The sequence below is a fragment of the Pseudophryne corroboree genome, chromosome 5 (assembly GCF_028390025.1).
Source record: "Pseudophryne corroboree isolate aPseCor3 chromosome 5, aPseCor3.hap2, whole genome shotgun sequence".
Taxonomy (NCBI): Eukaryota; Metazoa; Chordata; class Amphibia; order Anura; family Myobatrachidae; genus Pseudophryne; species Pseudophryne corroboree.
The window spans coordinates 769,513,012-769,528,352 of record NC_086448.1 but is presented as its reverse complement, the minus strand read 5'-3'; the positions used below and the strand labels follow the sequence as shown (position 1 = coordinate 769,528,352).

Below are 15,341 nucleotides of genomic sequence, written 5' to 3'. Positions count from 1 at the left end.
TCAAAATCCTTCCTTATTGTGTCAGCTCTTCCGGGCACAGTATCCTAACTGAGGTCTGGAGGAGGGGCATAGAGGGAGGAGCCAGTGCACACCAGATAGTACCTAATCTTTCTTTTAGAGTGCCCAGTCTCCTGCGGAGCCCGTCTATTCCCCATGGTCCTTACGGAGTTCCCAGCATCCACTACGGACTACGAGAAATAGATTTACCGGTGAGTAAAATCTTATTTACATTACTTGGTTTACAACAAATGGAAACAATACCCCAGATGTAGAGAATAATTTCACATTTCCTCCAACAGATATTATTATCCTGCGGGAGGAGCTTCCTTTACAATGTGTCCATGAAACCAGTTTGTAAAGGTGTGGGATACACTAGGATAGGCTGAGGGGATGAGTAAGCTTTAGGGCTGATCCTAGATCTACAGTAGGTTAAAACTATAGCTAGGGATAGGCTGAAAATCTGAGCTACAGCTGCCGCTGAGAGGACGTACTGTACACACAGGCAGGTTACTTCCATATTCCACTCACAGCATGGGGAAAGGAGCAGTAAGATGTCTGACAAATCACTGACCCCCGCACATGACACAGAAGATGCATCCCTTCGGACTGCTTACAGAATGGATGATGAACCAAGAATAGAAGATGCAACAATCATATGGGGTCATTCCGACCTGATTGCACGCTAGGATTTTTCGCTGCGCTGCGATCAGGTCAGAACTACGCATGCGTACTATCCGGGTACGGGTACAAAGCGGATCTTTGCTGAGTGATGGATTTTACAAAGAATCCATTCGCACAGCCGATCGCAAGGAGATTGACAGGAAGAGGGCGTTTGTGGGTGTCAACTGACCGTTTTCTGGGAGTGGTTGGAAAAACGCAGGCGAAGCGTTTGCAGGGGGCGGGTGTCTGACGTCAATTCCGGGCAAGAACAGGCTGAAGTGATCGCAGCGGCTGAGTAAGTTCTGGGCAACTCAGAAACTGCACCAAACTTTTTTTGTAGTGCTCGGCTGCACATGCGATCGCACACTTGCAAAGCAAAAATACACTCCCCTGTAGGCGGCGACAATCTGTTCGCAGCGCTGCTAAAAAATAGCTAGCGAGCGATCGATCAACTCGGAATGGCCCCCATAGTTACTTGCTCTGTAAATATGTCTCTATGGTGCACATACTATTTATGATAGGGATCAACTCTCAATACAGCAAAGAAAACTACGTTAGGTTTGCTATATATATAACCACAGCTGTAATTCAGAATGAACCTCAGGGTATACAGTACATGCCCAAGGGGCATGATTGGTCAGAGTGCGAGAAAGCCACTGTAATTGGTTAGAAGCAGTTAGACCTTACAAGGGATCTAGTGCCAATTAGCTACTGTACATTGATAAATCGTATCAAGCCGCTCTGTGTTGGTTCCTTTATGGGACAGGGTTATGCAAGAAGATTTATGCAAAAGCCTGCAATGAAGAAGAGGATCACTACAATGGATTTCCGGAGATTAAACAGTAGCAAAAGGGTTTTGTGGGAGCGAGCATTATTTACATTATTATTATTATCGTTATGCTGGCATCTGTAGTTAAATTAGCGCCAGCATATCCAAGAAGTTATGGCTGCCTGGGCCTGCTGGGACCAGTAGTGTCACATACAAAAATACTTTCTACCATTTTATTTACTATTCCAACAATGACCGTCCATGGGAAGAACCCTACTGCTTTCTGCACACAGCTGTTTTATCTGAGGCTAGGTCCCGCATCTTTTGTTGCTGGCCTCATTTCCCTAGGGCAGGTGCACACAAATGCAACCCCTCTCAGCTGCTTTGGAATTACACATCCCAGCATCCCACAGTTTTAGCATGCTTAAAAAGTTCATTTGTGGCAGGGCATGCTGGGATTTGTAGTTCCACAGCTGCTGGAGGGGTACATGTTGAATGCCCTTGCATTGGGTAGCAGAGGGGAGGGCTCTGATACAACTGCATCATCACACCCAGTTTCCCATAACGAGCTTGGTATGTGGGTGGCTGAGGGCAGGTGGTGGCCAGTCCATTTTTTTAATGATTTATTTACTTTTATCTGCATTCGTCATCTTAACAATTCCAATAATGACTGGTATCTCTACTGCATCATAATGCACTTAATAATGCCAGATAGACTTTAAATGGATTTTAATGCAGCAGGCACATTTACCATAGTATGAGACTCAATGTGGCACAATGAAAATAATAAAAAACAGTATTTATAAATGTCTAGGTAGCAAACAACTCATATGTTCTAACTGAGAAAAGGTCTCGTTGACTTTGGAGAGCTGCTGACAGATGTTGCAATGTCAGAGTGTGACGTATAGAGAAGGGAGGGGCCTCACATACGCCCGCCCAGTTCAGCCGTCATATCTGTAGATATATTGGTCATCGTGTGTGTTGCAGGGCCGACGTGATATGTCTGTGAACGACGGCGTTCACAGACTTATCGTTGGTACACACTGGCCGACGGGCCAGCGATATATCGGTCAGTGTGTACCCAGCATAAGGTAAATCGGGATGCAGTTAATTTGCCGGCTGTCGGGATTCCCGGCAGTCAGAATACCAACGCCGGAATCCTGACAGCTGACAATGCTGACAGCCAGAATCCCGACGAACAGGGACTATTCCCAGATGTGGGTATCCGAGCCCCCAGCATGGCAAATGCAGCGAGCCCGCAAGTGGACTCTTTGTGCATGCCCCGTTGCCAGCATACTGGCAGCCAGGGTGCCATTGTCGGTATACGGACGGCGGCAACCCGGCTGCCGGTAATTCATACTGGTCCCGGTAAATCAGATTTTGGTTGTATAGGGAGTGGAATCGGCAGCAGACAGAAATACGTTATAATGCCACTGTATAGGTCATTGGTACAGCCTCATCTAGAGTACTGTGCTCAATTCTGGAGGCCTTATATCCAGAAGGATATAAATACAAAAAAGACTAAAACATCTTCCCATGTATAGTTTGGAGCAGAGAAAGGAAAGGGGGGACATGATACACATTTTCCAATATATCAGGGGTTTTAACAAGGTCCAGGAGGGAAACATTCTTCAAAGGAAGAGAAGTATTAGAACACGAGGACATGCGCTGTAGGGGGGGAGGTTCATGAGAAACTTGAGGAAAAATTACTTCACAGAAAGGGTAGTGGACAAGTGGAATAACCTCCCATCAGAGGTGGTAGAGGCTAAGACAGTAGAGCAATTGAAACATGCTTGGGAGAGAAATAAGAACACCCTTACAAAGAAATAAGGTTGAAATAGGGGTTTGAGGTAACAATATGGTTAAAAAAGGGGCAGACTAGATGGGCCAAGTGGTTCTTATCTGCCATCAAATTCTCTGTTTCTATGTTAAGATTGCTTCACTGACTCCCAGAAGCATGTCGTATCCAGGTTACCCTTTGCCAGTGCCACCTCTGCAGGCATTACCACTTATGCTCAACAAGTCAGGTGGCAAACAGCGGCTGAGGTCTATTGAACAAAATAACCAAAACAGACATTTATCCTCCTAGTCCTTTTTTTTTTTTTAAAAAGGAAAGCCACGAGGTTACAAGACAGCAGCATCACAACAGTAAAAGGATACAACGGTCTAAATAATGTAAAGTGTTCATAAATGTTGTACACCATGCAGACTGAACTTCTCCTAATCTCAAAATAATGATGTCACCGGGTATTTAGTTACGGTGCTAAGTAAGAACGACACGTGTTTAAAAGCACCGTACAATCATCTTTTACGTGTAAAAAATAAAATAGAAAAATAACAACTCACAGCTGTATGTTACATATACAATTTTTCAACTGGAAAGCTTTATTGTTCAAGCGCCGGACACTTTATCTTTGTATAAGTCCAGGCGGCGTGTTGTACTTCGGTGTCTCATGCAATTAAAGTAATTTGAGTGACTAGGTGTAATCATATTTCGATGTACTTAACAGCCAGCTTGGGAAGTAGCTATTTTTAGCTGTCTGTATTAAAAACACCACACTACATTTAAAAAAAAAAAAAGGTTAAGGGCAGGATACATAATAAAAATAGCAGCAATACTAGCTATTGACTACTTAATAATGAATAAAAATAAACACTTAAAGGACCACTAAGCCGCAAGACTAAAACTTTCTGAGGAGCTATGGAGGTGAATAAAATCATAGTTTAGCTTTATTACTATCATTAAAGCGCCACGGTACTCCACAACAATGGAGAGTGAGGAAAACAGCATATATGAAGCAGGTATATACAAGGTGAACAAAATAAATTCAAATGTGAAAACAAAGACTGATGGGCAAAGTGCTTACAATCTATTGGGAAAAGGAGAGAGCTGAAACAAGGTTGGAAACTGTGACAGTAGAGTGGCCGTACTAGTGTGGGTAGTATAGGTAGTAGCAGGGTAGATTTTAGTAAATAAATGGGTCTTCAGAGATAGTTTTGAGATTTGAAGGCTGGGGGAGACTAATCATGTGTGTGGTACAGACAGGGCCGGCTCGAGGCACGTTCCTTAGAAGCGGCCGTGCTGGGCTTCCGGACTCCTAAGGGCGTCCGTCAGCCATCTGCCCTTTCAAATCAGGCGCCGGTACGTCAGCCAATCAGAGCCCACTGACCGGCAGCGGCAGATCCTGATTGGATGTCAGACCGCAAGCTTTGATTAGCTCATGAATTGGTGCCTGATTTGACTTACCCACCACTGGACACCGGACCCTCTCAGTAGCAGCAGCAGCAAATGCGGAGCACAGCAGAAGAAACAGCAGAGCCTGGTGGGCGGTGGCGGTGAGCAGCAATGAACAACACTGCTGGAGGCATATGTGTATCTGACACTGCGCTATTGGGGGCATATGTGTATCTGGTGCTGTGGGGGCATATGTATATCTGGCACTGTGTGGGCATATGTATATCTGGCACTGATGGAGCACATGTATATCTGGCACTGCATTGCTGGGGGGCATATGTGTATCTGGCACTGTGGGGGCATATGTATATCTGGCACTGTGTGGGCATATGTATATCTGGCACTGCTGGGGGCACATGTATATCTGGCACTGCAGTGCTGGGGGCATATGTGTATCTGGTACTGTGGGGGCATATGTGTATCTGGCATTATACTGGGGTCATTTTGTGTATCTGGCATTCTACTCGTTTCATTATGTGTATCTGGCACTATACTGGGGTCATTATGTGTATCTGGAACTATACTGGGGTCATTCTGTGTATCTGGCATTCTACTGGGGTCTTTATGTGTATCTGGCACTATACTGGGGTCATTATGTGTATCTGACACTCTACTGGGGTCATTATGTGTATCTGGCACTCTACTGGGGTCATTATGTGTATCTGACACTCTACTGGGGGTCATTATGTGTATTTGGTGCTATACTGGGGTCATTATGTGTATCTGACACTCTACTGGGGGTCATTATGTGTATTTGGCGCTATACTGGGGTCATTATGTGTATCTGGGATTATACTGGGGTCATTTTGTGTATCTGGCATTCTACTGGGGTCATTATGTGTCTCTGGCACTCTACTGGGGTCATTATGTGTCTCTGGCACTCTACTGGGGTCATTATGTGTATCTGGCATTCTACTGGGGTCATTATGTGTATCTGGTACTATACTGGGGTCATTATGTGTATTTGGCACTCTACTGGGGGTCATTATGTGTATCTGGTACTATACTGGGGTCATTATGTGTATTTGGCACTCTACTGGGGTCATTATGTGTATCTGGCACTCTACTGGGGTCATTATGTGTATCTGGCATTCTACTGGGGGTCATTATGTGTATCTGGTACTATACTGGGGTCATTATGTGTATCTGGTACTATACTGGGGTCATTATGTGTATCTGGCAATATACTGGGGATACTATGTGAAAGGAGCACTATTATGAGTGTTTTGTGTAAGGGGTATAATTGTGTGTGTATAGGAGTGTGTGAAAATATATATATTTACAGTTTTATATCACAATGTACAGTTGCGAGGCCATGCCCACTGTCCCAGGAGCGTGCGCGCGGAAGGCTTAAAAATGTATCGCTCAAGATGCTAGTAGGCCTGGAAACGGCCCTTGGTACAGAACTCCAGCGCAGGAACTATGGGGGTGATTCAGACCTGATCGCTGGGCTGCTAAAATTGTTGTGCTGCGTTCAGATAGTCGCCGCCCAATGGGAGTGTATATTCGCCGTGCAAGTGTGCTACCGCATGTGTACGCCGAGCTGCAAAAAATCCCTCAGTCAGCGGACAGCTGTAAATCCCTTCGCACCTCACTCACCATTGAATGATTTTTCCAGTGTGTGCAGTTTGTGCGCAGCCCAGGACTTACTCCTACAGTGCGATGAGAACAGGCTGAACGGTTCCAGACCTGAGGTCACACACCCTCCCTGAAAACGCTTGGGAATGCACTCCGAGAAAACGGTCCCTTACCACCACAAACGGCCTCTTCCTGTCTAACTGCATGCGAATGTCTGTGCGAATCAAATTTTCGCACCAGCCTGTCGCTGTCCGGCAATGCCTGTTGTTGTGTGCCGACACGTGTGCGCATTGCGGTGCATACGCAGTCTATCGCTGATCGTCCACTGTGCAAAAACGCACAGCAACGATCAGCTCTGAATCACCCCCTATAAATGTTAACAGCAGACGAGGGTGGTTGTGTACAAAGCCAGATCAGAGAAGGTTGCAGTAGTTAAGGTGGGAGATGATAAGAGAATGGATAAGAGCTTTGGCTGTACTTCGCATAGGGCCAACAACAGAAGTGTTGGGTCAGGTGTGATGAGGGACTGTTGCTACAGTGTGTGCCACGTAGGGACTTTTGGGAGAAAGAGGGCCTCTGGCACTGATGATGGGATCATGGCCACACTATGATGGGGCATACTAGGGCCCCTGAGGTATGTGTAGGTGTTGTATTGATAGGAGAGGGATTTAGAACTTGCAGATGGGAGCTAAATAGCATTTTTCCACCAATATGGTATTAAAATACTGAGAAAACACTTTACAGTTTTCTGCGCCCCAAAATACAGGAAAGATTTGCTGAAGTCTTGCTGAAAAACATTTGCTTGCTCTAATTTTTCCACCGTTAATAAAAAGTTCTAAAATTAGTAATTTTAAACCTTTTAATAACCTTCAGTACCATGCAGCCTTCTATACGGTCCTGCTATCTCAACTGTCATTTATGGTGGTTCCAGGATGTTTTCTCCACTTTTTCATGCACTTTATGTAGAAAAATAACGCAACCTCGCCACAAGTCCCGGAAATTGGCATTACTAATTGTATCACGCATTTCTCGGGTGCGTGCATTCACACGATGTATGAGAGTGTCATGATACAAACTGGTTTTCCCAAACTCACTACTAATTGAATTGACCCCTCTATGTGTTGGATCTATTGAGCTGTGTAATAAATGAGCTCAGTAGCATAATGGAAAAAACTTGCTGTCCATCATACTTTCAACCACCAATCTGCCAGTGCCATTTAAAGGTGTAGGTACATCTTTAACTGATTAGACAGAGAGTTAATGATAGCTTTTTACACTTGCTCTGTAGTACTGTGTGTAATGGTAATGATAATAACAACAACAACAACAACAACAATTATATATATATATATATATATATATATATATATATATATATATATATATATATATATATATATATATATATATATATATATAGCCCTCTTTCTCCCATAGGACTCAATCATGAATTCATAAACAGTGTCAGATATTTGGCCTGTAGTAGATCCCATTAGGACACTAATAGGACATTTACGGCAGTCATTTTTTAGGGTAAGGTGAAAATTGCCTCCCATCACTAGTAGTTTTCACCTCCAAGCAAAGTGATATAGGGGCCTATTTATTAACCAATGATAAAACTTGTTGTGAATACTAAAACTCGTTGTGTATGATAACTGGTGCCCCAACCAATCAGCTCACAACTGTCATGTGTTCAGCTACTGTCATGTGCTTGAAAATTTACAGTAATGAGCTGATTGGCTGGGGCACCATTGATCATATTGTCAAAGTCGAAAAATATTGAAGAACACACAGCACGTATAAACTGCACACACATGCCTACTGCGCGTGCACTCGTTCTGCTGTGCGTGCACATATCCGCAATTTGCGTATGGTCGCTCCCGCGTGACCTGTGCATCGGCGCGTGGTATGGGTATTTACGGCAGAGTTTGTGTACGCATGGAGGGCCATCAAAACACATTACATATTTAATCCAAATAGTGCACAATGTACACATAGTCTCCTTGCACCACATCAGAAAGTTATAGCTGTTTAAATGGTTGCAGAACAAAGGGATTCACCTTTACAGGATAGGAGGGGACAGACTAAGGTTATAAGGTGGTATTTGGTATCCAGCTGTAGGGTATTTTAAGGGTAACATTCCGGTGTTGGTCTGCGGAAGATCGCATGTTCCTGCGGATAGTTATGTGCAGAAGCAGAATATAGATATAAATTGTATGTACTGTATATTATGTATGCGGCGGGAATCCAGAGGAGACCACCCACAAGAACAGTTGAGAAAGACATCGCCTACCTTTTCAAATCAACCTATAACCTCTCCTGTACTGTAAAGGTGCATCCCTGTGTCCAATGGACAAAGGGATTACAGTATCCATTGTATTGCTTTTGGAAGACTTGTATAAATAAAGCCTGCTGCAGAGCGGCCAGGCACAAGAGTCACAACGTTATCTATTTAATTACAGAGGACTGGACCAGGAAGCGCACGCAAATATTCTCACGTATGTACATTGACTGTAGCCATTATTCTGTTATATATATATTGTCTTGTATTGAAGTGTATAATTTGTATTGTAAACCCCCTTTCAGAAATAATCCACTGTGGTGTCGGAACCCAGCGGTTAATCACAATTGGTGTCGTGTGCTCATTGCCCTGCTAAGGTTTAAAGTGTATTATTATTATTATTGCATTGCATTGCTGTAGAAGGTTTTAAGTGTATCTCTGGGTGTGTATACGCTGCAAGTACTTTGTACCGTCAGCGAGGCGTGTGTACACAAAGTCCGTACACTACGGAACCCTTTTACGCTGATAGCGTAAAAGGTGCGTAGTGTGAATTAAGTATAGCGGCCACAGTGCTAAAAGTTTAAGGTATGTTTAAGGTATAGCTTTCATTCCTGTAAAGATAATCGACATTATCAATTGGGGGCATCGTCCGATTTTCCACATTTTTACTGCTTAACAGGTCACAAGCAGACATAATCTATCAGCATAAGGGTGGACAGAAGGTATCCTACGTATCCTTTTCTTGGTCGGTGGATACACTGAAAACCCTACTTAATTGCTGATTAGATGGTGTCTGCTCTGTATGGTTTGTAGGGATGCTGGTAAGAACTCGTAAGGTAAGCAGGAAAAAAAAAGCTATTTAAAATCTGTGAATTTATTTTTGTCGCCAAATGCGTACACAACAAAAGCGTGCACCCATACTCTGTGCATACTCTCCCACATTGTTGCCATAACATTCAGATTACTAGATTCGTAATATAAACAAAGGAAGTAAGTGTAAAACACAAACGCAGTCTGGCCTAGTTATAAAGGTTTATACAGAAAAGAAACTGTGTGACGTGTTAAGTGAGCAATTATGGTTAATATTGCTCACATTTATAGAAATTGTATGATTTGTGCTATTGCGGACGTACGGTTTTGTACACGTGTCTCGGACAAGGTACAGAACTGCACACGCGGCATAAGCACGGTCGCGTGTTTACGTAAATTGCGTAAGGATACGATCGCTAAGTACAAATTACACAATAGTTCGTTTAGTTTAAAGGTGAGACAGTAGCCACGCTACAATAACACAAGATTGCCCAGCTTCCAAAGTTTAGTATAAAACCCTTATTTACTGTATTGCCTCTGGGAGTAAAGCTGCTTGTCTGAATGAATGATAATTTTCTGTACAGAAAAACCAAAGTGTAATTGAGTGAGCGAACGCAGGAGCGAGTGGAAATTTGAACCATGGAATTTGGAATCTCAGTGTGTGGTACATCAAGTGAGTGGAGACTTGGTGGCGTGAGGCGGCTGACTCACGTTAATATAAGGTTTAATACGTAAGTCGTGAGGAGACTTACACAGGAGCGTGGTAGGGAATTGTGAAGTGTTGTGACCCATATAGTTTTTTTTTTATACGCTCCGGCTGAGGTTTCGCAGCCTGAAAATCGATTCCAGTGGTCGTACGGCAGATAAGTAACAAGTACCTATACGCTGTGCGATTGGACCACGCGTTTGTGGGTGCGATATATAGCGCAACGTGATATCCTTTTTACGGGCTTTTGCGTAAAATCGCGGTATCATCAGCGCTGTATAGAACATACGCAAGCGTGATTTGTGTATAATAAAGTGCATAGGGAGTTTTCGCTGGTCTCTCTCAGGAAATTCTCCAACGCCCGATACTTTACTGGAAAGGGTAAGTTATTCCTAAAAACTTCCAGTAAATATAGGTCACATAGGGCCCTAAGTTGGGTACATTGCCTTCGCTATCGACAGTGTATGGTAGTACTGGCCAATGTGGGCGGTGAGCGGGTGAAGAGCGCTCGGAGAACTTTCACCGTTACCTTATATTGAGTATTTTGGTGTTTGTGGGAAAAAGCCCACAATTATGGGAGCCAGTTGCTCAAGTAAGGGACGTTTAACCAGGGTTCAGGTTGTAGAGTCGCGGCCCATGAGGTCAGCGGAGTTAAAAGGAAAAAGTATTGAAGACTTTTTGTCTGAATGGGAACGTGTGACTGACAAAGATAGGGAACCATTCCCTAAGGTGGGCAGCTTTGAACCAGAGGTACTGCAGAATGTAAGCAGTAAAATGTCTTCAAAAATCCAGAAAACAAAGGATTAGACATAATGATTGTTTAAAATTATGGCAACAGGAGGGGGATATGCAAAGAGAACAAATTCGCAAAACAGGTTCAAAACCTAGCGGGAATGAGAACACAAACACACCAGTGTCGACACAGGTCGAAGGGGAAGAGATGGCTACAGTCAATGATATATCCGTAAACGATAGTAGTATGCAAAAACAATGTATTAACCCTAATTTTTGCAAGATGTATCCTGTTTTGAAGTCTTTTCCAGGTTATAGTCACAGGAAGATGAAGGATCCAGCCAAATCGCAGCTCTCCTCCAAGCAGATGTATCCTGTTTTGAAGTCTTTTCCAGGTTATAGTCACAGGAAGATGAAGGATCCAGCCAAATCGCAGCTCTCCTCCAAGCAGTCACATTGCAGGACAATCAGGTGGGGCCTGTCCAACCAAGTAGTGCAGTAACAATATTCCCCAATGAAAGAACTAGTGAGGTCACAGCTACCGGTAAGTGTGAGACAGCTCATTGCACTTAGACAACAACACCTCACAGTAAAGAAATCAGGAACGGAATGGTAGAATTACACCCTGTCTTGGGAACAGTAACTCCCAATGGGGGAACCGATAGTTAGGGAGTAGTCCTCACCTGGAATAATGCAATGTATTGCCCGTGGCCCAGAGATGAGCTGCGATCAATCATCTCAGAATTCCCCGACCCTCTGAAGGATTTAGGTAGATGTGAGAAATTTATCAGAGATCTGGGTAATGCGTATGAACCGACAAACAAACACTGGCTGATACTTTTGAAAGCGTGCCTATCCCCTAATATTGACACCCAAAAATTTATCACTGATTGTAAATTAGAGTCGGATAGTCTTATGACTGACAAACACAATCAGGAGAACTTAGAGCAAATTAACAGGCAACTAGAGTTGTATTTCCCCACAACTGTTAAGTGGAGAAGAATTTTCTCCACAAAGCAGAGGGAAAATGAAATGACATCTGAATATTTCCATCGGGCCCTGCAAATAATGGATAGATACATGGGGATGTCGGATACAGGGAACAATACGAATTACAGGGAGGTGGCTGTCTCTGTGCTAATGGACGGACTCGATAAGACAGAAAGGGACAGAGGAAGGAAGGGCACTTTGCCAGAGATTGTAGGTATAGTAGAACACATAGCCAATATAGACCCCTAGACAGAGAAAACTAGCCACGTTATTAAACACATAGACGAGATCAAGGGACATATAGTAAGGAATCACGATACAGTATAGAAAAACACAGATTCGGTTAATGGGAAGAACAGAATAAATGCAACTTTACCCTTTTGACAGAACTTACTGGGGTTAGGAGGAGGCCTCTAAACTTCTGCTTCTCCCTCTAGTAGAAGTGACCTCTAAGTAACTTAACAGGAGTTTTGTTAGAGATGGTATATATATAGAGTGCTCCCACCCAGGAAGCACAAAATATGTTAGATACCCACGAAGACTAATGTTGCATTTCACTGTTTTAGATGCATGTCCATCACAGGTAGAGGAAATTATCTCAAAGATACCGGGTTCCCTATGAACTTAGAATGCACAAGACACTGGATTGATGGCTGGGATAGTCCCAGTAGAGATATAACACACATAGAATTTTTTTTTAGGGGAACAGACCGATTAGGGAATCATTCCCCGTAGTGCCCAATCCAGATGTCAAACTTTGTAAAATCTTCTTTGCCTCTACAGACTTATTTGTTACTAAACTCTGTGATTTGTCTTCAAAGTTTCCTCTTCATCTCTTAAGTTCACTGACAGGATTAAAGTTCAAACGTCACATGCCTACTCGGTCTTTTCAGAGTTCTGCCCAAACCCAGTATATCTCACCAGCATAGGGACACCAGTATCAGTGTGCCTGGCCATGCACAAAGGGTGGAGAATGGGAATACTGGTGAAGGGAGACTGTGCATAGATACCGATATACATGATGGTGTGACAGCCTGATGGTGAACGCAAATCTGACAAATTTTCTTTTTATTATTTCCCCTCTCTTTTCACTTTCCAAAGATGGTTCACTTTACACAACTGATAATACACAACAGTTAAACACATTGAAATGCAAGATTTATGTTCCCTACAGAAAGGTTGCTGACCCAGAGAGAACCCGTGACAAAGAGCAGAGTATAGAGAACATCGTATCACTGGAGTGTCTGTTCCGGGAAGGTTGAGAGGCAGTACTGTTGAGACGGCACCTGAGCGCGGAGAACAACAAGACCAGAGGCGGTTGTCGCACCAGTTTTTTTTTTATTTTCTCCATTCCCCACTACCCTCCTTCTCTTCATCTCTTTCTCCCCCCTTCTTGTTTCCCTTCTCTACCCTTAATAAGATGGACTTACCCCAAGAGACTGCGTTCCGGGTTTTCCTGTTAATCCTGTTGTTGACCAGGACAGTCTGTTTCGGTGAGGGTCCCAGAGAGGTCGAGAAAGGATCTGGAATGGGTTCTGATGGCAGGGATGGATTTGTAGAATCTCAAGAGCAACACATCACTCGAGCAAAGGCAAGTATCAGAAAGCGATCTGGTAGTCAGGGAGCTCAGAGGCACTGTGAAGGATTATTGGCTGAGGAAAATTGCATTTGTAGGAATTGTGAGAACATAGTCGAGGATGGGTGCAACCAGAGATGTCAGTCCAGCCTTAATATCAACATGGACCGTCATCCATTGAGTGATTACCACTCACTAGTGGGTAAGGTCTTAAACCAGACAGAATGCTGGGTGTACTCACAAGTACCTCAAGGTCAGAGCAAGTCAGGATTAGTACCGTACCCTTTAGCAATAGATGAGGTACTCGAATTACGGGGTGGGAGACTGGTGGACAAGAAATTCAATATTTCTAGGCCCCCTAGTTTGAAGCTCCACCAGTATCATGTAGATAGATCCTTATTATGTTTCAATATTTCCAATTACCGAAAACCGGGAAATTGGGAAGTGACGTGGAATAACCAGACAATGGCCTTTTCGCACAGAGCTGATAGGATACCCATAGACTCTGAACTTGTACGCCAAATAGCCAACAGTGGAAGGTATTTTCGGTATAGGTATACTCGAGGAAGCAAGACCATGTGGGTTGGAGAAGTATCACCAGGGTACTGTGCTCATATCATCCAGCCTGATACTTGTACTGAGCAGATGGGAGAACTAGGGATGGGGTTTTTCACTTGGAAAGTTTGTAATATGGTAATGTCATATTCTGTCCCCTATGTTCTCCCCGATGATGCCTATTTCATATGTGGGAGGAAGGCGTATAAGTGGCTTACCCCGAACTCAGAGGGATTGTGTTATGTTGGAAGAGTGTTGCCAGAGGTCATGACCATAACCCATGATAAGATGAAAGATGTTCACCGCAGTGCTCAGGCTACTTATACTCATACTCACTATGAACACATCGTCAAGAGACACCTCATAGAGAGGACAGAGCACGTAGCCTCTGATTTGATCCACGAATCCACCGGGATTCAATTCCTTCTCGCATTAGACATCACCCGTACTGCCAGAGGAATTATAAATTATAGGTATAGCCATGTGCTAGCGAACTTGATAGATAATATCACTGAGATGTATGACGACACCTTCAGGTATACGGGAAGGGAGTTACAAGCTTACAAGACGGAACTGATCCAGCACAGGATGGTCCTTAATTATATCACAGCCGTGACGGGTGGGTACTGTGTCACTTTGGCAACTCAGTATGGTGTGAAGTGCTGTACGTATATTACAAACAGCACTGACGACCCCACAGAGATTACCGATCAAAAGATGGATGATATATTGCAGTTGAAGTGGGAGTTCCGGAGGAGACACAACCTTACCCTGATCGCTGTGGGTAATGAGCTGACCGGCTGGGTCTCATGGTTGAACCCACGAAATTGGTTCTCAGGATTAGGAGAGTGGGCTCAAAATGTTATTATGAGTGTAGGAAAGTTTCTCCTTTGTATCCTGGGAGTCGTCATAATTATTGGCTTGATATTTAGGTGTGTTCGAATTCTGACGCGGCGCAAGCACGGCACAAATTTGATGAGTTTAAGGAGCAAGGGCATTGTTATAGCAGCATATTTAATTTACGACCCATCCATAGAGACAGTGTTATGATAAGGATTGCAAATGAATTCCATGGCCTGTTTCTTTCACCCGTTTTTCCTTTGTCTCCCCCTCTGCCCAGATACACCCATCCGGATAAGACATCAGCCCTACCCAAGAATGTTTATGTAAATGTTATGCGAATGTATTTTAGATATGTGTCTTATCTTCATCTCTACAACCTTCAGTTAATGACACACATAGTCGACAGGTGATATCCACATATACTAGCACTCACATAATCCCCCCTCCATGTATCATCAACTAAATGTGCACCCCATTTGTTGGAACAAGAAGCCGAAAAGAGCTCGGTAGTGTTTGTCAGCCCACTTACAGACCCTTAATACGGGATAAGAAGGATTTAATGTATACTTCGCAATACCTCGAAGCTTATCTAAAACATATACGGCA

The 15,341-nt window shown here is 43.6% G+C and overlaps 1 protein-coding gene across 39 annotated transcripts in view; it reads right to left on the bottom strand.

The window, feature by feature from the left end:
- RIMS2 (regulating synaptic membrane exocytosis 2) overlaps positions 1-15,341 on the bottom strand; it is a 995,106-nt gene that overhangs the window by 769,100 nt on the left and 210,665 nt on the right. The gene's annotated exons all lie outside the window — the stretch shown is intronic.